Consider the following 24,506-nt stretch of genomic DNA (forward strand, 5'->3'; position numbering starts at 1 on the left):
AAAGAAAGAAAGAAAGAGAGAGAGAGAGAGAGAGAGAGAGAGAGAGAGAGAAAGAAAGAAAGAAAGAAAGAAAGAAAGAAAGAAAGAAAGAAAGAAAGAAAGAAAGAAAGAAAGAAAGAAAGAAAGAAAGAAAGAAAGAAAGAGAAACTACGCTTGTCATTTCATTGGTATAGGGAAACTCCTCTACTAACGCAGTCTCGGTTATCTAAGGCAGTCATAGTGCAATAGAGAGAGAGAGCTGTCCTTGAAACTCAAAAAACTTGAGCTCATATCCTGCCTTCAACACATACTTGGCTGTGTAACCCTGGACCAGGGGTCCGTCTCCCTCTTCTCAGTATTTTAAATAGCTTTTTAAGACAACAAATTACCAAGAAGGTGCCAGCCACATTGGAAGAGGTAGCTTCTTCATATGGGATTTCACACACATGCGTGTATACACATGCCTTTATATATACATATGTATGTGTGTATGGACATACATATGTTCTTCCTCTTTGGCAACCTCCACTACCCCTGGATCTGTCTTCTGGGTCCAAGCAGAACCAATCTAATCTCTCTTCTACACAACAAGGCTTCAAACATCTGAAGATGGTATCTCCACCTTCTTCCCATTTATCAAAACTGGGACACTTGGCCTGTCTTCCATCCTGAGGCATCTTTCCTGTTCTCCACGACGTTTCAAAGAGTACCAGCAGCAGCAGCTCAGCAATCCCATCTACCAGCTTCTTTCTTTTGAGGGGATGAGGGTTGGGGGAAGAACCTAGTCTGATTTCCCAGCTGTAGGAAATTCTGGATGGCCAGATTCCCTCTCCCAACACTCCTTTTAATACCCTGTGATTTAGTTTGCTCAGCTCTGAAGGCTTGGTCTCATTGAAGACAGTTAAGTGTTCTCTCTTGCCATCTTCTCCATAAACTTAGAGGGTTGGACTAAATTATCTCTAAAGTCCCTTTTGGCTCTAAATGCCCGACACTCTGATCTTGACAGCTGCTTTCCCTAACTCCTCTGTCCCTCACCCTAATGCATATTTTTTAGACCCATAATTTTATCAGTACAGGGAGTTCCATCCTACCTCTCACATATCCACACACATGAACACAGTAATATATTGAGAAGCATTTATTAAGCACCGACTATATGCCAGACACTATGCTAGGCTCTGGGAGATACAAAAATTATGTATTCTAAACCTTCCTGGACTTCAGTTTCTTCATCTGTGAAATTAAGGGGTTAGACCCAAGGATCTCCAAATTTCCTTCCAGCTCTAAATCTCTGATTCTCTAATCCTATGATCTTACCATCTCCTCATTTATATTTTGGCATCAATCAGCTTTTCCCCATTATTCACTTTGGCTAGAAAGGTCGGAAAGGGGGGAAATGCTACCACAGTCTCCAGGGGTAATTGGCTCCCAGCCCCAGACATATCATGTCTTTGCTTGTTCTCAATTCTCTCCTCATCCTCTGGGGAATACATCACCTAGGGAGGGAATTAGCGTGTGTCACTGCTAGTTCCCATTAGGAAGAAGCCAGGACCAACTAAAGAAAGAGAAACAAAGGGGTTGGGGAGAAGGATGGAAGATGGTTTCTGTGTCATCTCACAGGGAAATGAGGAAGAGACTTGACTTGTGTTACAAAGTTATAAAAATCAAATGAAAGTATATGTGTCAATAAGTCAATAAGCATTTATTAAGCACCAATTATATGCCAGGAACTGTTTTAAGCACTGGGGATAGAAAAAATAAAAAACAAAAAACAGCTTGCCTTCAAGGACTTCACAATCTAATGTTATATAAAGCACTTTGCAAACCTTAATGCACTCTCTCAGGATTCTTAACCTTTTTTTTCTTTAATATCCTGGCCCCCTTTGGCAATCTAGTGAAGCCCATGGACCCCTGCTCCTAATAATAGTGTTTTTGTTGTCGTTTTTAATTAATACCTAAAAGGAATGCTCAATTTCAACCATAAATTAGGGGAAATAAAGATGTATTTTTTCCATCCAAATTCATAATCTCCCTGAAATCTATCAATAGACCTCAGATTAAGAACCCTGGCTATCATCATCATCATCATCATCATTATGTAATCTTAGAGTGGGAATTGACCATCAAAGTCATCAAGTCTAGCCCCTCCTCCGCCCCATACTGAATGAAAGAATCCCTCCTACAGCCTTTTCAAAAGCTTGGGGGGAAATTTTTCCCTTTCTGTTTCCAGTGATGAGGAATTTACTACCACTTAAGGTGGCCCTTCCATTAATGCATTTTCTTCAATACTTCAAGAATTCTTGATTTCATCTGTGTGGATCCTCCTATATAGAAAGCACCACCAACAACAAAAACTTTAGTAGAGAGTCTTCAAAAGTTGTGAATAAATATGAATATTCTTCCATAAGAAATGATGAGCAGCTGGACTTCAGAAAAGCCTGGAAAGATTAACATGAACTGATGCTGAGTGAAGTGAGCAGAACCTGAACATTGCATGCAGTAACATCAACATTATGAGATGACTAACTTTGATGGCCTTACTTCTTCTTAGCAATGCAAGGGTCTAAGTCAACTCCAAAAGACTCGTGATGGACAATAGTGTCCATATCCAGAAAAAGAATTGTAGAATCTGAATGCAGATCAAAGCATACTATTTGCTTTCTCTCTTTTTTTTTTTGTTTGTTTCTTCTTTCTCATGTTTCCTCCCATTGGTTCCTATTCTTCTTTACAACATGACTAATGTGAAAATATGTTTGATATCCTATATCAGATTGCACTCTGTCTTGGGGGGAGAGGAGAAGGAGGGGGAGAAAATTTGGAACTCAAAATCTTGTAGAAGTGAATGTTGAAAATTAAAAACAAATTAATTGGGTTTTTTTTAAAAAGTTGTGACTAAAAAATATTTTTTTTAATGAGTTGCCCAGACAGGTGACCAAGAATAGAAGTAGAATGGAAACTCCTTGAGGGAAGGGACCATTTTTCATTTTTCTCTCTGTATCACCTAATAAAGTTTTATTCAATTAAAGTGGATTGATAAGCCTCACCAAACTGAGCTAAGCCCAACGTTGGACCAAAGATACACCATCCAATGGAATCTTTCTAGCTTGAAAAGACCTGTCAAGGTTTTCATTCTGTCTATGTAGATTTCAGGAACCAAGGGTCACTTATGAGCCACCACCAGACATCAGAGAAGGACTTCAGTGGAAGCTCTATTTAGATAGCTGTAATTATTAGCAAGTCCTTCCTTAAAGTTAGCTTCGACTTCTATCCATTGGCCCTAATGCTGTCACCTGAAGATACACAGGAAAAGTCTGATTCTCTCTTCCACATGACCACCCTTCAGCTATCTAATGAGAGTGATTGTGTCTAGTGTGGGACAATGGGATGAATGCCAAATTTGGGGTCAGAAGACATGGGTTTAAATCCCAGGTTATGAGTCTGTCTTGGGTTAATCACTTATCCTGACTGGGTCTTAGTTTCCCTCATCTATAATATGAAAGACTTAGACCAGATTATTCCGGAGGTCTCTTCCAGCTCCAAATCTACTACCTCCTGTCTTCCATGAAAAGAAAAAAGTCACAAGTGTGTTTTACCCCTGAACACAGCCCTTTGAGGTGAGTCAGCAGAAGGAGAGCAGGACTGCCTCAGGCCCACCTAGATAGAAGTGGCCTGGTCTCTGGCCTCACCTCTCCTCTCCTTTTCCCACTTCTCCATCTCAATTCTTCACTAGGGGAAAAGGTCCTAGAACCGGTTGTCTTGCTTCCCAGAAAGCAAATTTAACGATGTGTGAAACATAGGCCTGGTCTCAGCCAACTTCTGGCAGGAGGTGTATGTGTATGTGCGTATTGGGAGGCAGGGAGGGGGCACATTGTAGGTAGTAGCTGCCAAAGGGAGAGTTCCCTGAGCCCATGCAGCATCTGGTTACTATGACGAGAAATAACTGGGCCACTGTTCCATTCAGCATAGAACCCAAACCCAAAACAACAGTGACTGGGGCTGGAGCTGAGGTTGTCCAAAGCAACAACAAAGACTCTAGAAACAGCTGTAGAGAGCCCCACTCCCTTCCTGACTTAGCCGTCTCCTTCTTTCCTTCTCTTTTCTCCTAAGGGACCCAGCCGTCTTTATGGAGAGAAGGCAGCTGGCTCTCAATCCCAGAATCCTTCTAGGCTCAACAAAGAGAATGTAGCCATCACCTCTCCCTGCCCCCAACAATTAGCACACACTCGCCCCATGAGACTAGAAGGGCTTCTAGGTAATCTCCACTTCTGTCCTTCAGAGGGCTGACTCCATGGATGCCCAAGATCTTGATTCTGGTGATCATGTCTTTTGAGGAAGACAGGCATGGAGTCCAGAGACCTAATTTCAAATACCAGCAGTGACCCTCACTATCTGCAGGATTTTGGCCAAGCCACCTCATTTCTCTAAACTTCAGTTTTCACATCTGTAAAATGGGGATTATAATGTCTACTCCACTGGGTGAGGTTGCCAGCGCATAAGATCATGGATGTGGAAAAGGAAGGAACTTTCATGAATCCATTTAGTCCAACTTCTTCATTTGACAAAGGAGGAAACTGAGTCTCAGGGATATTAAATGACTTGTCCAGAGTCATACAAGTAAATGTCAGAGACTGGATTTGAACTCCCTGTACCAAAGCATAGGTCCATATCTTCTCTGCAACTCTGCCCAAAGTCACATAGTTGCTCTGCGACAGAGGAAGAATTTGAACCCAAGGCTTTTGATTTTGGCCAGCTCTCTATCCACTATACCCTGTTGGTGATAATATCCTTCTATTGAGTCACAGGATATTAGATGTAAAAAGTACTTTGAACTTTTTTTCTAACCTTACCCATCTCTACTTCTGTTCCTAAATGAATGGGGTTTCATTTTTAGTCTGTCTTCACAAACTATACAATCAGAACCATGACTTCTTTCCATTCTGATGAGAGTTAGGCTGTAGGATAAAGAAGATAAGAGGGCCCTAGTGGGACTCAGGAAAATCTGGGTTCAAATCTTATCTCTGACACCTGGTGGTTATATGACCCTGAGTAAATCACCCTCTCAGTGCCCCAGGCATATTCCTAAGGCTGCAAGTTGAAAAGCTAGTGTTCATCTTCCTAGGGAGAGGTAGTTCCTTATATTGATGAAATCACAGATCTGGACAAAAAAAAAAAGCAACTCTTAGAATTCACCTTAATTCTCCCTTCCCCCTTGCCGTCTCCTCTCCAGCTCTGTTTGGATATTGTTCTAGCCTGCTGGTGTGGTAAAGGGTTACATATTTTGATACCCTTTCCAGGATGCATTGCCAATAAGGTGGCCAATGGAAACATGGAAAACCGTGAAATGGAGCCCAACTGTTCTGAGTTCCTAGAATGAGGAAGTCTATTTGGAACTGGAAGTAGATGTGGGGGGAGGGCAGGACAGGGCAGCTCTCTGGACTGAGTAAAAGGGTTCCCTGACCATCTGTCTTGGGGAGGAAGGGAGAGCAGGAACTCCCCTCTGAGGCCCCTGGGCTCTGCTGTGTTTCTCATGGAAGACAATAACATGGCATTGTGGAAGGAGAGGGGTTACCCACAGAGAATGGCTGAGGGATATCGGGTAGTCTTTCTCAGAAGCTAATTCAGAGAACAGGAAAGAGACTGGCAGCTCTCCCTCAGTCTTTTGGAGTTCCAGGGGTTCCTTCTCTCTCAGCATCTGAAAAGCTATGCAACCAGGCATTGCTGCTCTACCCCCACCCCAAGCACAACATAGGAGGCAATATGGTACAATGGAAAGATCTGGAGTAGGACATTGGAGGCCAGAGTTTTAGTTCTGGCCCTGCTAGCCATTCTCTGCATGACTCTGGAGGGTGGCTCCCCTTCTCCTGGCTTCCATTTCCTCATCTGCAAAATAAGAAGGTTCTCTAATTTCAACTTGGCTCTCACTGCAGCAAGGCAAACATTCTACTCTTTCCTAACTGATTCACTATCTTCGTCTCCACAGCAGCTGTTCCTCACCTTCTCAGAAAAAAAAAAATGAAGCTATCTGCTGAGAGCTCCCCCGATCCCCTTCTCCTCATCTCCCACCATTCACTGCAGCCCTACTCTCTTTCCCAAGCTTCAGTCACCAATCTCCAACTGCCTCATAGACATCTCAAACTGGATATTTCACATGTACCTCAAACTCAACATAGTCAAAATAGAACTCATTATGTTTTCCTCAAACTCTCCCACTTTCGAATTTCCCAAAATCTGCATGTCATCCTCATTTCTTCATTCTCACCCACCCCACATAGCCATTCCACAGTAAAATCTTGTTGTTTCTGTCTCTACATCACTTGACTATATCTCCTTCTCTTCTTTTATGCAGGCCCTCAAACCTTTTTACCTGGGCTGCTATAATAACTTGTGAATTGGCCTCCCTGCCTCTTCTCTGCCTACTCTAATCCATCCACCACTGAACTTTGCTGTTGTTATTTTGTCAATTAATCATTCCCGACTCTTCCTGATCTCATTTTACAGATGAGGAAACTGAGGCAAACAGGGTGAGGTGACTTGTCCAGGGTCACACAGCTAGGAAATGTCTGAGGTAGGACCTGAACTCAGGTCTCCCTGACTCCAGGGCCCACACTGTGCCACTTAGCTGTCCTACAAATTCTAAATTTTAGGTCTGATCGTATCACATCACCTCCAACCCTCTTACTCCTCAATGATCTCCAATGCCTATTACATCCCAGATCAAATATAAAGTCTCTTCTTTAGCATTTAAAATCCTTCATCACCTGGACTCTCCTTTCCTTTCTAGTCTTCTTAACACCTACCTTTCCTCCACATGCTCTGTGACCCAACTATACTGGTCTGCTTTCAGTTTCTTCAAGAAGACCCTCCATTTTCCATCTCTGTTTCTTTGCACTGGCTGGCCTCCGTATTTCTGCCCTTTGGTTTCCCTTCAACGCTCAGCTAAAACCCCACCTCCTGCTGGAGGCTTTTTCTAGTTCCCTCCCTGCCCCCCAGCTGCTAACCCTTTCAGATTACCTTTATCTACCCTGTATCTTGCATGAACCTCCTTATTTATATGCTGTGTCTTCCATTTTTAGAAGGTGAGCTCCTTGAGGGCAAGGATTCTTTTTTGGTTTTCTTTGAATCTCAGGGTTTAATGCTATGCTTGGCACATAATAAGTATTTAATAAATGCTTGCTAACTGAAAAACAATGATAAGTAGCCCAGCTGGGCCAGAACATAGCATGTGAAGGGAGTAATGAAAAATAAAGCTGGATAGACAGCTTGGAGGCAAATTATGAAGGACTATAAATGCCAGACTCAGGGAGTTGTATTATATTTTATCAGTCAGTCAATAAACATTTATTAAAGTCCTACTATATGACAGGCACTGTGCATCCTCTGGGGATACAAATATAAAAGAGATAGTCTCTGATCTCAAAGGAATCACAATCTAACAGAAAAAGACAACAAACAAGAGGAAACTGGAAAGGGGGCTGGAGGGACTGGGGGGAAAATGTACCCTGGAGAAAGGGCATAATGGAGTCCAGGCCCAGGAATGCAATTGAGTAGGAAATGAAGAGAGCCCTCTTTAAATAGAGGCTTTAGTTGGAAAGCTTTGCCCTTTGCCCTCCAATCAGAGGAGCAGAGGGTAGGGAGGTTACTAAGGAGGAGGGGGCACCAAGGCTGGTACAATCTTGCAAGATGATGAGTTTCCTCATGATAAGGTTTCCTGGGGCAATGGTATGGTGGAGTCCAGTCCAAAGAGTGTACGTTGATGGGAAATGAGTCCCTGAAGGGCCTTTGAGCAGCAGAGTAACATGGCCAGACCTGTTTCAAAGGAAGATTATTTTGGCCTCTGTGTGAAAGACGGAATGGAGAAGAGAGAAACATAAGGTAGGAAGACCGATTATTAAGACGATAAGGGCCTGAACTGGAGTGGTAGCCATGTTAGTAGAGAAGAGGCTGCTACCATAGCATTTAAACAGATAAGACTTGGAAATGATGAGTAAATTGAGGTCCACAAGCCTGAACCCTGAAGTCACCTGCCCAAAGTTTCAGTCAATGGTTGAGCCAACATGAGAATCCTGGTCTCCTGGTCCCCCATCTCATGCTCTTTCTGTCATGTCCCTTTTCACTGCAACAATCCTATGAGATATAGATTGGGGTATGCATGATATAATTGAGAAAATTGAGGCTCAGAGAGGGTTAGTTGGCTGCCTGAGAGCACACAGTGGTAGAGTTTGTACTCTAACCCAATTATGATGACCCTAGGAGCACTCTTTTCTTTCCAGGCTACCTAATCATCCCTTCTAACCAATCAGCCACTCTAAATGGTATGAGGGAGTTGGATTTCAGACTAGATGAGTAATAAAGGCACTATGACTGCAGGCTCTGAAGATGTGAGAAGTTTAGGGGCAGATAGAGCCTAGAAGTCACCCTCACTTTACAATAAGACATCCATCCATTTTATGTAAGCAACTACTTCCCAGAAGGTTTCTCCACACCCCAGCAGTAATAGGGCAAGTTCATGGGGAAGGGTACAGAGGAGGTATCTGGGGTGATGGAACCAAGAACTGCTTAGTTTGGGTCTAAATCAGAGGTTCTTAACCTGGGGTCCATAAACTTTTTTTAGGAAAATGTTTTGACAACTGTATTTCAATATAGTTACTTTCCTTTGAAATCCTATGTATTTTATGTATTTAAAAACAGTATTCTTTGAAGTGCTCTGTAGCTTTAACTAGATTGCCAAAGGGGTCCATGACACAAAAAAAGGTTAAGAACCTCTGGCTTAAATGGAATATATTGTACTTATCTTCCTTCCCTGCAGTTCTCAAGACTAACACACACCCCACCCCCACTACATCAAAGGAGAAAAAAAAAATTTGTCTCCTACCCAAACATCCTGGGGGGAGAGGTTAAGCCCAGACTAGTTTCCCTTTTCAACAAGGATTAGCTCTTTGTAGTTCAATAAAAAATATATGGGGTCTGGAGTCAAAGGACCTGGATTCAAATCCTGACTCTGTCATTTACCCCCTATGTGACCTTGGACAAGTTGTTTAATCTCTCTGGGTCTGTTTCATCACTTGTAAAATGAAAGCTTCCTTCTAAATCTAAGATTCCTCTTTTAGATTTTATTAATTTTTATAACAAGGGATAGCACAATATAGCAGCCACGTCTGATAATGTAAGTCTCATTCCATCCTTCTGCAGAAAAGAGGGACAAGTTGGGATGCTTTACCATTTAGTCCTCTGAAGTCACCACTATTTATTGCATCAGAATTCTGATGTATTTTAATGTTTTTTTCCCACATTATTGTAGTCATTTTGTAGACTGTTCTCTTGGCTCTGATTCCTCGTGAATTAGTTCATACAAGTCTTCTCAAGTTCCTATGAATTCTTCGTATTTGTCATGGTTTGGATTTGGGAGGAAATTTTTGGTTCAGACTTGTATCATCTGCTTGGTGAAGTCCCAGCAAAGAAACTCTTTCTAACAATGCAGATCAGTAACTATTCTGCAAAGCATAATCTTAGGCAGTTGCCTTGGGTGCCGAGAAGTTAAATGATTTACCCAGGATCATACAACCAACATGTGTCAGAGACAGGACTTGAATGCAGGTTTTCTTGAGTCTCTACATACTACCCATGCCAAGTGGGGAGTCAGTTCAGACAGGAGTTACTCTGGCAGTCAAGTCTAACCTTGGAGCACAAGATGGTATAGCCAATAGGGGGCACTACAGAGTTGTTTGTGTACTTGTCCCACTCCACCCTCCCCTCTCTATTTGATTATAAATTCCTAGAGAGCATGGCTTCTGTTGTAACTATTTGTTTGGATACTCAGCACCTTGGACAGTCCCTTATAATAGTAGGTGCTTAATATATGTTCATTAAATTGAATAAAATTAGTGTGAATGGGGACATTTCCATTGACCTCCAGCACTCACAAAGCATCGAGGACTCATGAAATTTTTCCTCTGTGAGGTGGTACAGGCTTCAATGACGAACAAGTTAAAGTTTAGATCAAAGGTTGGAAACCTTTCATAAATGAAACACCAGGCAGCCAACCCCTGTTCTTTTCCTGCCCAGCGGGGAAAGGTGTGAGAGTGGCTACAGTGAAGCATCCCAAGAAGAGAGGATGAGTAAGTAAGTACATTGTAAGGCTGCCTGACTAGCCAGCTTAGCCTCCTTGGGAAAGCATAGTCAGGAACAACACAGGAGAACATATTCTGGGCCCTGGGTTCCAAAAGGCCTAAGCTTCCAGGGTCTTTAGGGTGAAGATGGGAAGGCACAGAGAGTAATTCCAAGATGGCAGGACTGTGGTTTTAGCCCCTTAAGGGGAGTCATTTCTTTCCACAAAACCAGCAGCCATGCCACCCCAAAATGTCTGAACACTGGGAGTCAAAAGACTTGGGTTATAGTCCTGGCATGGCCAGTTATTGGCTGGGTGATTTTGGACAAACAACGTCCTAGGAACATGCAACCATAAATATGATCATCTGTGTAAAACTGGGAAGAACTTTAGAGACCAACTTATCTGCCCCCTTCATTTTACAGTTGAAGAAACTGGAACCCAAGAATGTTAATTGACTTGCCCAATGTCACACAGCTACCATGTCAGAGGTGAATTCTGAACCCAAGTCTCTCACTCCAGAATCAGTGTTCTTTCTGCTGTAACCATCTTTTTTTTAGGCCTCAGTTTCCTCATCTGTAAAATGAAGATATGGGACTAGATCACAATAGGCCATAGACTTTAGAGCTGGAAGGGACCTTAGAGATTAGGTAGTCCAATTCTCTCATTTTACAGGTGAGGAAACTGAGGCCCATAGAGGCAAAGTAAAGGGTTTATCTAAGAGGACACAAGGATCAAGATGCCAAGCCAATATTTAAATCTAGTTCTTGCTTCCAAATTCACAGCCCTTTTAGGATATCTCAGTTTCCTTCCAATTGATTCTATGATGTCTAGCAGGTCACCTATGGTTGCCATACCATGGTTTAGCTAAATTTGCAGATGGAAGCTCCACTTATAACTGAAAGGAATCTGTGAAGACAACTATGTCATCCCATAGCATGTCTCATGGGATCCCTTTTCAAGACAAAACCCTAGGCAAGAGTGGGGAGAAAATTGTAGATGAGAAATCTGATATTATTTTAATCAAGGCCAATGAAGAGGGTGCTGAACCTAGGTTGCCCCAGGGCCCAAGGTCATTGCCAGGGGGGCCCATGGTGTAGCTGCCACCCCTCCCTCCTCCTTCCTTTCACCAGGTGGGGAAGGGCAAATTCAAAGTTGGGGGGGTGAAACTTTCTTCTCCTTCTGGTCTTGGCTGGAGAAGAACTTGGGGTTAGGCAATTTCCCTGTCAGGGAACCATATGATAAGGTCTAGAGCATTAGGGGTGCTGGGACTCTAAAATCAACACATGCGGGTCCTGCCCAAAAGAATTTGACCCAAGCCAGAGGCAAGGTTTATTAAAGATTTGCCATATTAGCCAGACTCAAGGAATCTGAGCATCTGTGAGCTATTGGCTAGTCGGTAAGAATCTGAGCTCATGTTTGTTATTTCCAAGCCACTGTCTATCCATCTCGTTCTCTGCCATCCTCTTTTCCTTTTGCCTTCTATCTTTCCAACATCAGGGTTTTTCCAATGACCTATCCAAAGACCCATATCAGGGTCTTTTCTCTCATTATGTGGCCAAAGCATTTAAGCTTCAGCTTCAGTATTTGACCTTCCAGTGAATAGCCTGAATTAATTTCTTTAAGTATTGACTGATTTGATCTCCTTGCTGTTTAAGGGACTCTCAAAAGTCTTCTCCAGCATCACAATTCAAAAGCAAAAATTCTGGGGCTAGTAAGTGGCATAGCATGTGAGCTCCCATCCTTCCCATGGGCTGCAGGGTCTGTGCATGAGTTGAGGAGGATGACTTCACATTAAGCATGGAGAGATATGGGTATGGAGAAGATGGTGTACCAAGGGCATCTTCTGCCAATTTCCTCATAGCTTTAGGTCAGCTTGGGACATGTACCTTCCCCTGTAACACCCTGGTCTCCTGCCATGGGAAAACAGCTATCAATAAAAATCAAGGCCAGAGAGAATATGAGGGAAATATGAGACAATATGACCTGGAAATATAGTCCAGTCTTTGTCACTCATTAGTTGTGGGACCTTTCCTCTGTGGGCTTCATTATCCTTCACCTGAAAAATGAGGATGTCAGACTAACCAGACATTCTATGATTCCCTGAGCCTATGAAAGAGAAATGTAAGTTATAGAGATATTCTTGGTTAGCTAATCTGTCTGAGATACAGCAAAGGCTAGAATTCCTAGATAAAGAATACCATGGAAGGAGTGTGGTGACATTGAATGGGAAGCTGAATTGGGGGCTGATTATTCTATTGATATTTAAGAGGATTACTCCACACCCTCCCCAACCCACCCCACACCACAAAAAGATGGAAGCACAGGCAGGTAAAGAAGGATGAGTATTAAAGACTAAATCAGAGCAGTCCTGTGAGTAAGGAAGACCTAGGTTCAAATTCTGCTTCTGATAAATGCTGGCTTTGTGACCCTGGGAAATTTATAATCTCTTAAGGTGACAGACAATTCTTAGAATCCATAAATTGCAGAAAAACTGCCATATCTGAATTGGTAGGGGGGAGGGGTTTCTGGAAGTTCTCTATGCAAAATAAATCATAGATGTGGATGAGAAAAAAAATGAAAGAGCTAAGACAAATAATTAATGCTAAGAATAAAAAGGCCTTTTTTTTAAAAAAAATTCTATGTTGTGGATAAAAACAACATCCAAAAAGGAATAGAACTACTGCTAAGGATCGACTAAATGATGATGATGAAAAGAAGGATGAACTACTCAGTTCCTAGTTTGCTTCTATTTTCTTTGCCAAGGAGAATGATCTGGACTGAAGAGTACAAAACAAAAATAGTTAAGGAGAAGTGCAAGATAAGTGAGGAGATGGTAACAGAACACTTAGCTGTACTCAGTGACATCAAGTCACTAGGCCTGGATGAAAAAAAATTTTTTTCAAATGTAATTACTGAGCTACCAAGAGGAAATGTGTTGTGGGACTGGAGATGGGCAAGTATTTTTCTAGTTTAAAAAAAAAAGAACAAACTAGAGCCTTGTGGGACTAAATTCAATTCCTAGGGAAATTATCAAATGTATTATTAAAGGGCAGCTAGGCGGTGCAATGGATAGAGCGCCAGATCTGGAGTCAAGAAGACCCATCTCGGTGAGTTCAAATCTGGCCTCAGATACTTACTGGCTGTATGATCTTAGGCAAGTCACTTACCCCTGTTTGCCTCAGTTTCTTCATCTGTAAATTGAGCTGGAGAAAGAAATGGAAAACCACCCCAGTATCTTTGCCATGAAAACACCAAATGGGGTCATGAAGTCTCAGACACTACTGATCCCAAAGAGCAAAGCCAGAAGCAGTGGGCAGAAATTACAGGAAGGCAGATTTCACCTTGGTGTAAGGACATGCTTTCTAACTACTGTATTAAAGCTGTCCAAATGTGAAATGAGCTGCTTTACTAGAGGTCTTCGAATGGTAGTGAGTCAATTGTCACTACAGACGTTTAAACAGAAGCTGGCTGACCAACCACTTGTGAGAGATCTTGGAGACTGGAGCCATGAGTTGGGTAGCACTTGATCCCTGAGGTCCTCTCCCACTCAAGGATCATGGATTTTGAGCTGAAAGAGACCTTAGAGATCATGTAATTCAAACTCCTCATTCTACAGATGAGGAAACTGAGGCCCTGAGAAGAAATTACTTGTCCAAGGTTAGGACCTATCTTGGGGCCCTGTTTCATCACATTCTCTCTACTCCCCCAGGTATGGTACCCAATGTGAGAATAATGAGCTTACTTAGGGAAAGCGGGGGTGAGTGACAGGAAAGATCCCTACACTGTTTTATTCTTCCTCCCACCTCCACCCAGGGGCTGAGCCAGAATGGCATTTCTGATGCCTTATCAGCTGGCTCACTCTAAGCAGTGGCATGATCCCTGTAACAGTAGCAGGATACTCTGTGCTAAGCCCCTAGGAATGTTACTGCCAGGCAGGGGGAGGCAGGGTGGTGACACACACATCCAAGCCTGGCCTTGCTACTGGAAAAGTGTAGCTTCTCCCGAGGGATCAGATGGGAGCCAATGCTGGGACCACATTCAGGACGTAGCTAAGGCAAGCAGGATCAAAGTAGAGCTGAGACGGGGTTAATCAGGGCTAAGACTCTCTCGTTTTCTCTATTTTAAGAATTTGGGGTAAACAGATTCATTTCACCAGGTTTCTTTAATAGGGCACCTCTTGTGATACCTTTCCACTCTCTTTAATAATAATCTGTCCATAGAACTGGTCTTACCCACTGCATGGGGAGCTCATCTAACTAGTATAGGTATTGAAGACACTCCCTTACTCCAAAATGACTTGCAGACTTACTGACTATGAAGGATGCCTGAAATTCCATTGTTCTTTCCTTTGACTTAGATCAAAACTGAAAAGCACCAAGTATGTGCCCATCACTGTGTTGGCACTGGAAATACCAAGACAGACAGGAAACAAAAAGTCCCTGCCCTCAAGGAACTTACCTTCTACTGGTGGAAAATAATGTATACACAAATGAGTAAATTTTTCAAATATATAATAAGTATAAAATTATTTCAGTGAAGAACATTAACAACTAGGGGATTCAGGAAAGAACTCTTCTAAAAGGTGGTATTTTGGTCGATTCTTGAAGGAAGCTAGGGATTCCAAAAGGTGGAGGTGAGGAGGGAAAGCATTCCAGGAATGGGAGATAGCCTGGACAAAGGCATGGAGATAAGAAATTAAACATTGCATATGAGGAACAGCAAATTGGACAATTTGGCTTTCTCATACAGTTCATGACAGAGAAGAAATGGGAAACTATCCTAGAAAAATAGGCTCGAGTAACCTGCAAAGGCCTTTAAATGCCAAACAAAGGAATTTGAATGTTATCCTAGAGGCATTAGGAAACCCTTGAAACTTCTCGATGGGCTTTAAATGTCAAAGAGAAGAAAGGAGTTTGTATTTAATCCTAGAGGTAATAGGGAGTCAGTGAAGGTTCTTGAGCAAGGGGGCTGGGAGGATGGTAAAATGATCAGAACAATGGTTTGATAATATTATTGAAGTATTTGCTTAAAGACTGTGCATCTCAAGAGATGCTCTAATTAAAGTATAAATGGCCCTGAAGGAATTAAGCTTTATGAGTCAGTAATCCTTTAGTGAACGGGCATCATGCAAAGAGAGTATTCATCCCAATTCTGTCACTAACTAGATGTGCAACTTTTGACTAGTTATTCTCCCTCTGTGTGCATCAGTTTTCTCCTACTTAAAATGAGTGAGCTGAACTACACGATCTTCATGAGGACCCCTTTGCCTCTTACATCCTACAAGATCCTTCTAGTTCTGATCAGATTGCTTAAAGAGAGACCCAGATAAAAGGAAATGTAACATAGCAGGTACATTTTGATAAGAAAGAAGGTCAGGAAAAAATTTTGCTTGCCACTGCTTAAGCAAGACTCCTAGTTGGTGGAGAGAATATGGACTCAACTCTGCATGCCTCCATGAGGAGCAGAGTTGGTTTGGAAGTTTTGGAGAGGCATCCCTGTTTGCTTGGACTTCTCGTTTACTGGATAGTCACTATTTGTGATGGTGTTTTGTGTGACTAGTATTTGGTGGGAAGAAGTCAAACTGACAAGCATATACTAAGAGCTAGCCACCAGGGAAGAGGATTTTTTCTGAATCTAAAAATCGTGCTCCTAGACCAATAACATTTAGGAGGAGGGAAAGAAATATTTAATTCTAGTCTGGTATCCCACTCTCAGAGATAAGAAAAATGAGGTTCAGAGCAGTGAAAATGACTTGTCCAAGTCACTCAGGTAATAAATAGCAGTGATAGAATTCTAACTGAGATTTTCTGACTTCAAATTCAAGGGGGAGTTAACAGCCAACAGTACTCTGAAAATTTTCCAGTTTGGAGGGGCAGCTAGGTGGCACAATGGATAGAGCTCCAGCCTTGGTGTCAGGAGGATCTGAGTTCAAATCCAGCCTCAGACACTTGATACTTACTAGATGTGTAACCCTGGGCAAGTCACTTACTCCTGATTGCTTCACCAAAAAGAAAAAAAAATTTCCACTTTGGGGGAGGGAAGAACTCCCTGAGATCCATAAGGCTTGTCAATGAAAGACTTCCTATCCTTTTGCCAGCCCTACCCCTTCTCTAGATTGTAGGCAGGATTTAGAGGATTTCAGGATTTAGACCTGGAGGAGAACTTATAGATCATCTAATCCAATCTCATTATATAAATGAGGAAATACCACAGTGACTGCTCTATTCATTCTTTCATTCAACAAATATTTAGCAAGACCCAAAATGAAAATAGTTAATAAGGATGGGTCAATTAAAGATAAAATCAAGGAAGTCAGCTGGATCAATGATTTTTTTTTTAAAAAAATGACATATCCATGCCCTAAACTGTATTCAACTGAGTCTACTTGGGCCCATCCATGGGAGCTCCCTGCCTTTGACATCAGAAATAGGAAATGATTCAGGCATGCCTAGGCAAGAACCCAACACATCCCAAGGGCCTCACTTGGATCAAGCTTCCTTGGTGTGGAGAGAGCCACTTCAGAACAAGTAGGAGTGACATGTGCTGAATTCAGCAGGTAACCTCTCATAGGACCACCTTTGACCCCCTTCCTCCAGCTGAGGCTTGAAAATCACTGCTTCCTGAGCTCCTGCAGACTTCCTTAGTTTTATCTTTAATTGATCCATGTTCGATTAATGGTTTCTCATTTGGGGGCTTACTAAATGTTTGTTGAATGAAAGAATGAATGAAGCAGTCAGTTCAGTATTTCCTCATTTATAAAATGAAGGGATTGGATTAAAAGATCTATAAGGTCTCCTCCAGCTTTGAATCCTACAGTCCCATGAATGAATGAATAAATAAATGAATGAATGAATGCAAATAAGTTATCTGCCCTTAGGAAATTCATCATCTATTAAGGACACATTCAGCACATATACAAATGTTGATAATACAAAACTGAGATTCATAAGCATAGCAAGGGGTTGATGGGGACCTGCAATCAACTGAGTTCTCTAATGCATTGGATGAAATTACAAAATGTTAGATTCAGAATTTACAATTTGTAAGAGTGTGGGGCAAAAAGCTCTTTCAGACTTTTTGTGGCCACATGTTCGTAGGGAAGGGTCAAGAAACTTAGTTAAGGATTTAAAGAAATGAAAGATTTATACAGGTGCCTTTTTTCTACCTACTCACCGAGCCATGAAAATTTTGGAGTTTTAAAAAGGAGAAACCAAGTCCAGTAGAGTCAGTCCAATAGAGACAGACGGCTCTTAGGAGCACTTTGAGTAAAGTACAGCAAGGTTGGGGAGAGGATTTATCTCCTCCCTGTTCCCCTCTCTCTGCATTGGCATATTTTGGCAAAAGCACATAGCCATATGACACACATGTTTGACATAGCCAAAGGGGAGAACTAAAGGAGATTACCTCCTGAACCCCAATCTCCTATATTAAGAGAAGTTTGAGGACTTTTCCTCTCTCCAAGTCATTGGACTAAGATAACGTAACCTGCCACCTTACATTTTATAGAACAGGAAACAGAGGGGGAATGACTGGAACTGGAAACCAAGCCTCCTAAATCCCAGGCTAGTGGTTAAAGCAGTGACAAGATCTCTCCCTATCATCTGGCATCTCACAATGCAAAATTTTGCTTTCAGTAATTTGCAAATTAAGGAGCTGGTCTATTGTGGATAACATTAAACGAGCTCCCAGGGGGTTTGGAAAATAATAATAATAGTAGGACTGTAATGAGTATGGGGCTTTTCAGTTTTCAAAAAGCTATCAGGAATATTATCTCCGGCGGCTCAAGCCTGCTTCTCTTCCTCTCTGAACACAGCCGACGTCTGTCTTCCGGCTCGCTTTCATTCTCTGCTCTGCATTCTGTGTTCATTTTTTAAAATGATTTCTCACTCCCTTCATCCTAGCAGATGTAATATGTGGCACTGAGAACATTGCATGCTGGTTGTCCTGACGTGAATTGCTTTTTTGTAGTAAGTATGATTTTATGACATATAATCAGAATCGGAGAATATTGGAGCATAAAAGGGACCTCAAAAATACGATATAGAATGTTAAAGTGGGAAAGGGGCTTTATCTCACAGAAGGGATCTCAGAACAAAGACCCACACAATATTAGGGCAGGAAAGGACTAGGGAGGCAAAGACAGAAGGAAGGGCCTCTCTGCCTCCCCAGGAATTAAGATCATAGAATGTTAGAGCTGGGCAGGATCTTGGAACATGAAACACAATGTTAGTATTGAAAGAGATCTTAGAACATGGAATGTTAGAGCTAGCTGGAGGAGACCTTGGGACTTGGAACATAGAATGTTTGAGCTGGATGGGACATCTTTTTCATTCATCTGTTCTTTCAGCAAACATTTACTATGCATCTATTATGTGCAGGATGCTGAGCTTGGCCCTGAGGATGCTAAAAAGTTTAGATAATTCCAATCTCTATCTTCATGCTAGTAATATAAAAGAGCTAACACACAAATACTAAAATACACTACGTGTCATGATAAACAAATTAGAAAGCTGCAAAGCAAAGTGCTAGATGAGGGGGAAGGCGATTGCCAACGGAGTCGCGGGGGTAAGGATGCAACAGGTCAAAAGAAGCCTTCCTGAAAGAGGTGGCTTTTGAGTTGGGATATAAAGGGGGCAGGTAGGTAGCACAGTGGAATAGAGCATCGGGCCTGGAGCCAGGAAATCCTGGGTTCAAATCTGGCCTTAGACACTTACTAAGCAAGTTGCTTAACCCTGTTTGCCTCAGTTTCCTCTTCTGTAAAATGGCTGGAGAAGGAAATGGCAAATCACTCCTGTATCTCTGCCAAGAAAACTCCAAATGAGTCACAGAGAGTCAGATGCGACTGAAAATGACTAAAAAGCATAAAGGAGGATTAGGAATTCGATAAGAGAAGAGAAAGAAGGAAGATATTCCTGGCATAGGATCCCAGATCATAAGTCACAGATTTAGTCCTGGAAGGGACTTGTTCTTGTTTTTGTTGTTGTTTAGGTGTTTTTCAGTCATGTCAGACTCTTCATGACCCCATTTGGAGTGTTCTTGGCAGAGATACTGGAGTGGTTTGCCATTTCCTTCTCCAGCTCATTTGACAGATGAGGAACTAAGGCAAACAGGGTTGAGTGATTTGCCCAGGGTCATACAGCTAGGAAGTATCTGAGGGTGGATTTGAACTTAGGTCTTCCTGACTCCAGGACTTCCTGACTATATACTGCATCACCTAGGCCATCAAACTCAACCTCCTCATTTAATGGATGAGGAAACTGAGGCACAGAGAGGTTTCATGACTTGTTCAGGTTACCACAGCTAATAAGTGTCAGAGGTGGGATTTGAACTCAGATCTTCCTTACTCTAAGTTCAGAGCTTTATCCATTATGCCAAATTCCCTCTATAGGGAAAAACTTAAGAGCAAATAATTAATAATAATAATTATTATTATTACAATAAGCACAGAGTGTGCTTCTGGGACCAAAAAAGTAGTCCAATTTAGTTGGAGTATAGTATCTGTGGCTGGGAATGGAGGTAGGGGGAGTGGTCCTGATGTGACCTTTGAGCCTTAGATCATAGAACATAGAATATTAAAGTTAAAAGGAACCTTGCTAGGCATTTAATCCAATTTCCTTAGTTTACATTCAGAGACAAAAGCTTGTTCTGTCGGAATGCAGCTCCTGACAAATAGTAGTTCTTAAGAAACATGGATTATTGTGGTGTATGGGAGTGTAATTAATATAATATAATAATTATATTATAATTATATAATATAAATATGTATATAGCACATATATACACATACATGTATACATATGGATGTATACACATACACATTTATGTAATTTACTCCAGTGGTACCCAATTATATACACAGATGTGCATACACACACTCCTATGTGTATTCATATGCATATGCTGATATGCATATGTCTACACAGTGCGCACACACACATGTGCACATGTATATATTACTGTCTCTGTACATACACATATGGTTGTGTGTATATATGTGAATGTATAGAGTGTGTGTGTGTGTGTGTGTGTGTGTGTGTGTACATGTGTATATATTTAAGTACCACTGCAGGAAAGCGTATATAAAGACACACACACGTATGTACATACATAGGCAACACTGGGGGGAGGCAACTTTAGTAAATTACAGACATTCTTTGATCTCTGTAATTTACTAAGTGGTTCCCTGGTGTCCCAAGGAGGCTGCCAGCTTCCCCACTGGCTCTGGCAGAGCTCTCTCCACCTCTCCTCATCCCTCTGGGGAAGGGAGGTCAGATCTAGGAGGAGACAGACAAGGCAGGAACTAAGCGATGGGTAAAAGCCACAAAGAGGCTCCAGAAAGCCAAGCTCAGTTGGAGTCCTTCCTGGTTCTAGCCATGTATTTCCCTTTTGCATAGGAAGTTTTGTTTTTAAAATGTTTTATTGATGCCTTATGTTTTTACATTAGTCATTTCTGAGTATTAACTCCTCCCTTTCCCCATGCTTGTGGCAAAGAAAAACAGTTATACAAACTGTCATGCAAAAAAAACAACTCTTGAAGAGACCGTCAGACAACCTTCTGGCAGAGGAAAGGACATTCCCTTACCTCTTCTCCAGGGCAATCATTGTTTTCTAATAGGCTTCACATCCCATCTGGCTGCCCACCCAGGTCATCTTGCTATCTTGACCTGATGCCCTGTTTCTCCTCATCCGGACCAGCAGCCGTCACACTAGGCCTTCAAAATCCACATCCCCAGTTCCTGAAGAAGTCAACCTACTCATTTTTGGAATTCTCATCCTCCATGGAGCCAAACTGTCTTGGCCAATGAGTAACTGAACACAGATATGCCTAACCTGCTATATCTAGCCAGTCCCAGACCAGACACTAGGTTTCATATCTCATCCAACCAGCCATCCAGCCCCTCTTGTCATCTGTTCTGCCGCCTGTAGAGGCATTTGAGGCGGGTAAAGGGAGAAAGATCTGAGTTCAAATCTGGCCTCAGACACTTACTAGTTCTGTGAACCGTGGCAAGTTACTTAACCTCTATTTGCCTCGGTTTCTTCCTCTGTAAAATGCGGATAATAACCTTTCTCCCAAGGTTGTTGTGAGGATCAAACGAGATAAGCATTGTAGAATGGTTAGCACATGCCTGGCACGAAGTGAATGCTATATAAATATTGGCTATTTATTTTCATTATTATTATTATTATTATTATTATTATTTGTACCTTTACTTTTACACCTCCTTCCACCGTGTGCTCTGGGCTCAGTAATCAAATCAACAGGCCCAAATCACTACCGTGTTAAAGTTAATATGTATTTAACAATAAGACTCATTGCTGGGATCAGAAAGTGTTTCACTCTTTCCTTCCCCACATCACTTTTAGAACCAGATATACACAGACTAGCTTTAGTCCCCTGGGAAGCCCGGAGAAGGGCGAGGTTCTTTTTATCAAAATACTTGGCTCTTTATATATTTACTCCAGAATCACATGAAAATTACTTAGAGCTTAGGTTTTGATTCTTGTCTAGGGACTCCCAAAAATGGAGAGTAAAATGGTATTCACTGTCCAGTGTAAATTGGGTATAAGATAGCTATGTATTTCCTCCACACAAAAGAAATGCATAATAATAATTACAATAATAACAACACAGAAGACTCATAGGACACATTGATAAAGGCTTAAAATAGGATGTAGTAATTTATAACTACTGTCCCAGGAATTTGAGATTTAACATAGAAGCAATCTGCGAGACTGCTAAAAAGTCATTTTCCATTTCACCTCAGTTCAGCACTGCCCAAATAATTTTCTCGAGTTTTGGCACACTGGATAGAGCACCAACCCTGGAATCAGGAGGACCTGAGTTCAAATCCAGCCTCAGACACCACATGACCCTGGACAAGTAACTTATCCCACATTGCCTCATCAAAAGAAAAAATTTGCTCATAAATTTAAAGAGGGCATCTCTGATACCTACTGAGGACCCAGAATCTCCTGATCTCTTAAATTCACGAGAGGGGATCTACAGCCAAACATATCCATATTGGGATCACTGCTTAGTCACCTAAACTCAGGACACAAACATGGACAGAGGAGGCATCCAGGGCTCTGAGATCTCATATTCTCCAACGATCCATAGGATAAAACTTCTGCTTATATATATATGTGTGTATCTATATGTGTATGTGTGTGTACATATGTGTGTGTGTGTATATATAGTATATATATATATATATATGTATATATATATATGTGTATATATATATACATATATATATATATTTTTTTTTAAATGTTGTACCTAACAGAAGTTCAGTTTCCTGTGCAATCCTCATTCTCGGTCTTCTTTGTATCTTAAAGAGTTTGTGTGTGCATTGATGACGGTTAAAACATAATAAAAAATTTTTTTTAATTTTTAAAAAGATGAAGTCTCTGCTTTCAAAGAACCCCTATTCTAGCTGGGAAGACAAGCCAAAGGCAAAAAGAGATTATTCATTTATTAAGCACCTACTCTATGCCAGGGACTATAATAGGGTTCTGGGAGCACAAAGACAAAAATAAAAATAGTCCCTGCCCTCAAGGAGCTTATATTCCTCTGTGGGGTAAGGGGGAAAACATATATATAGGTAAGTCAATACAAACATATGCAAAGTAAAATACATACTAAATACAAAGGAATTAAAAAATCATTTCAGCTGAGATGTTAGGGGATGAGAAACATTAACAATGGGGGTGGGGGGAACACGACAGATTTCACAGAGGAGGTAGCACCTAAGGTTATTATGAACAAAAGGAGACAATACTTGGCAAGTTTGGAAGATAAATGGTTTTATCAATAATACTCTGATACTTTAAACATGCCATCATTTCATCCACGTAGGGACTCTGTTGACCAACAGAGGGGACATCCTCCATGACTTGGATAGATGATTTCATGAGTTTCTGTAACAAAACAAAACAAAACAAAACAAAATCTCTTGCTGCCCACTTTACCTCATCAAATAGCAGCTATGGTCCCTCGCCAGGCTCATCTGCAAGACACTCCAACTCAGCAGAACCTGCTAGAGCATCCACTGATATAACCTGGAAATCCGTGGTCACCTCACTGCAAGGAGGCATGGGAAGAGAGCTATAAATCATCATTGTTTTAAACATTCAGCAAAATGAAAAAGTCCTTCGGTAGCCAGCACAGGTCACTATGTAGTAATATTGTTTTACAATAGAAGAGGAATTCCTCGAAAACAGGAATTGTTTCATTTTTGTCACCGGAACCTGTCACATGGCACTCCCATCTCCCATTTCTATTGCTCACCACCACTCCCCATCTTCCTTACCTGGAATTCACTCTCTTTACCTCTGCCTCTTGGAATCCTTAATCTGCTTCAAGGATCAAGTTGAGCACCACCTTCTGTAGGAGTCCTTTCCTGGTCCATCCAGCTGCTAGTGTCCTCTCTCATCTTCTACCCAAATATTGCCCTTTCTTATGTAGGGTATATATATGTGTTGTTCATATTAGGGTTGATAGAGATAGAGATTTATAGATCTCTCTCTCTCTCTCCACATATACACACACACACACACACATATATACATATACATACATATGTATATATACACACATGTGTATATGTGTATGTATGTGTGTATATATGAATGTAACCCCAAAACCAAAGACTCTTAGTATGGGACTCTCTCTTTATTGCTAGAAATCAATGACCTGTGCCTGTCTAAGAGGATAGACAGAGGTAGAAAGTGAGTCAGCTCAAGTCTCTTCTGTCTTTTTCAAGTTCTCCTCAAGCTTCTAGTCATTTTGGGTGCTTTTGGCTTTCAGCTTCAAGAGAAGATGGAGGAGGCCAACCACACTTCAGGCTGCTAAAGGAAAAAACTCTAGGAAGACATGAGAGAAACCAGCTGTCTCTATCCTTTTCCTATCTCCAGTTTGCTACAATGGAGACCTTGGATAATTACCCATTGGGTGAGATCTAAGATTCTCTCTCTTGATTAAGCTGAGTTACCTCACTCCCAATGAGAGTGCCCCTTCACTCTGCGTTGCCTGGTATATGTTCTTAAATGTATACTTTATCCGATTTCTATTTTGCTATTGATAAATGGGTTTCTTGGCTAAGTGCTATGTATGTTCAGTGTGGAACTGGTGTTTGGTGGAAAGAGAGTCAAGCCTTGGATGTAAAGCGTGGAATCCTCCTCTTCCCCAAGAACAGATAGCAATCTGAAGTTAGATTGAACCTGAAAACATCATATCCTAGACTAACAGTATTAAGGGAGCAGATAGATATAATTCCAGTCTAGTACCCCTTCTCTCTGAGGAGAGCAGGGTATATGTGGCTCCATTATCCTGCTTTCCCTCCTGGTAGGAAATAGCATCTTCTTTCAGAAGGGTGGCAGGGAGAAGAGGCTAGAGATGTCTACTATGCCTCCCTTC

The sequence above is a fragment of the Phascolarctos cinereus genome, unplaced genomic scaffold (genome assembly GCF_003287225.1).
Source record: "Phascolarctos cinereus isolate Bilbo 61053 unplaced genomic scaffold, phaCin_HiC Scaffold_5;HRSCAF=322, whole genome shotgun sequence".
In the NCBI taxonomy this organism is placed as follows: Eukaryota; Metazoa; Chordata; class Mammalia; order Diprotodontia; family Phascolarctidae; genus Phascolarctos; species Phascolarctos cinereus.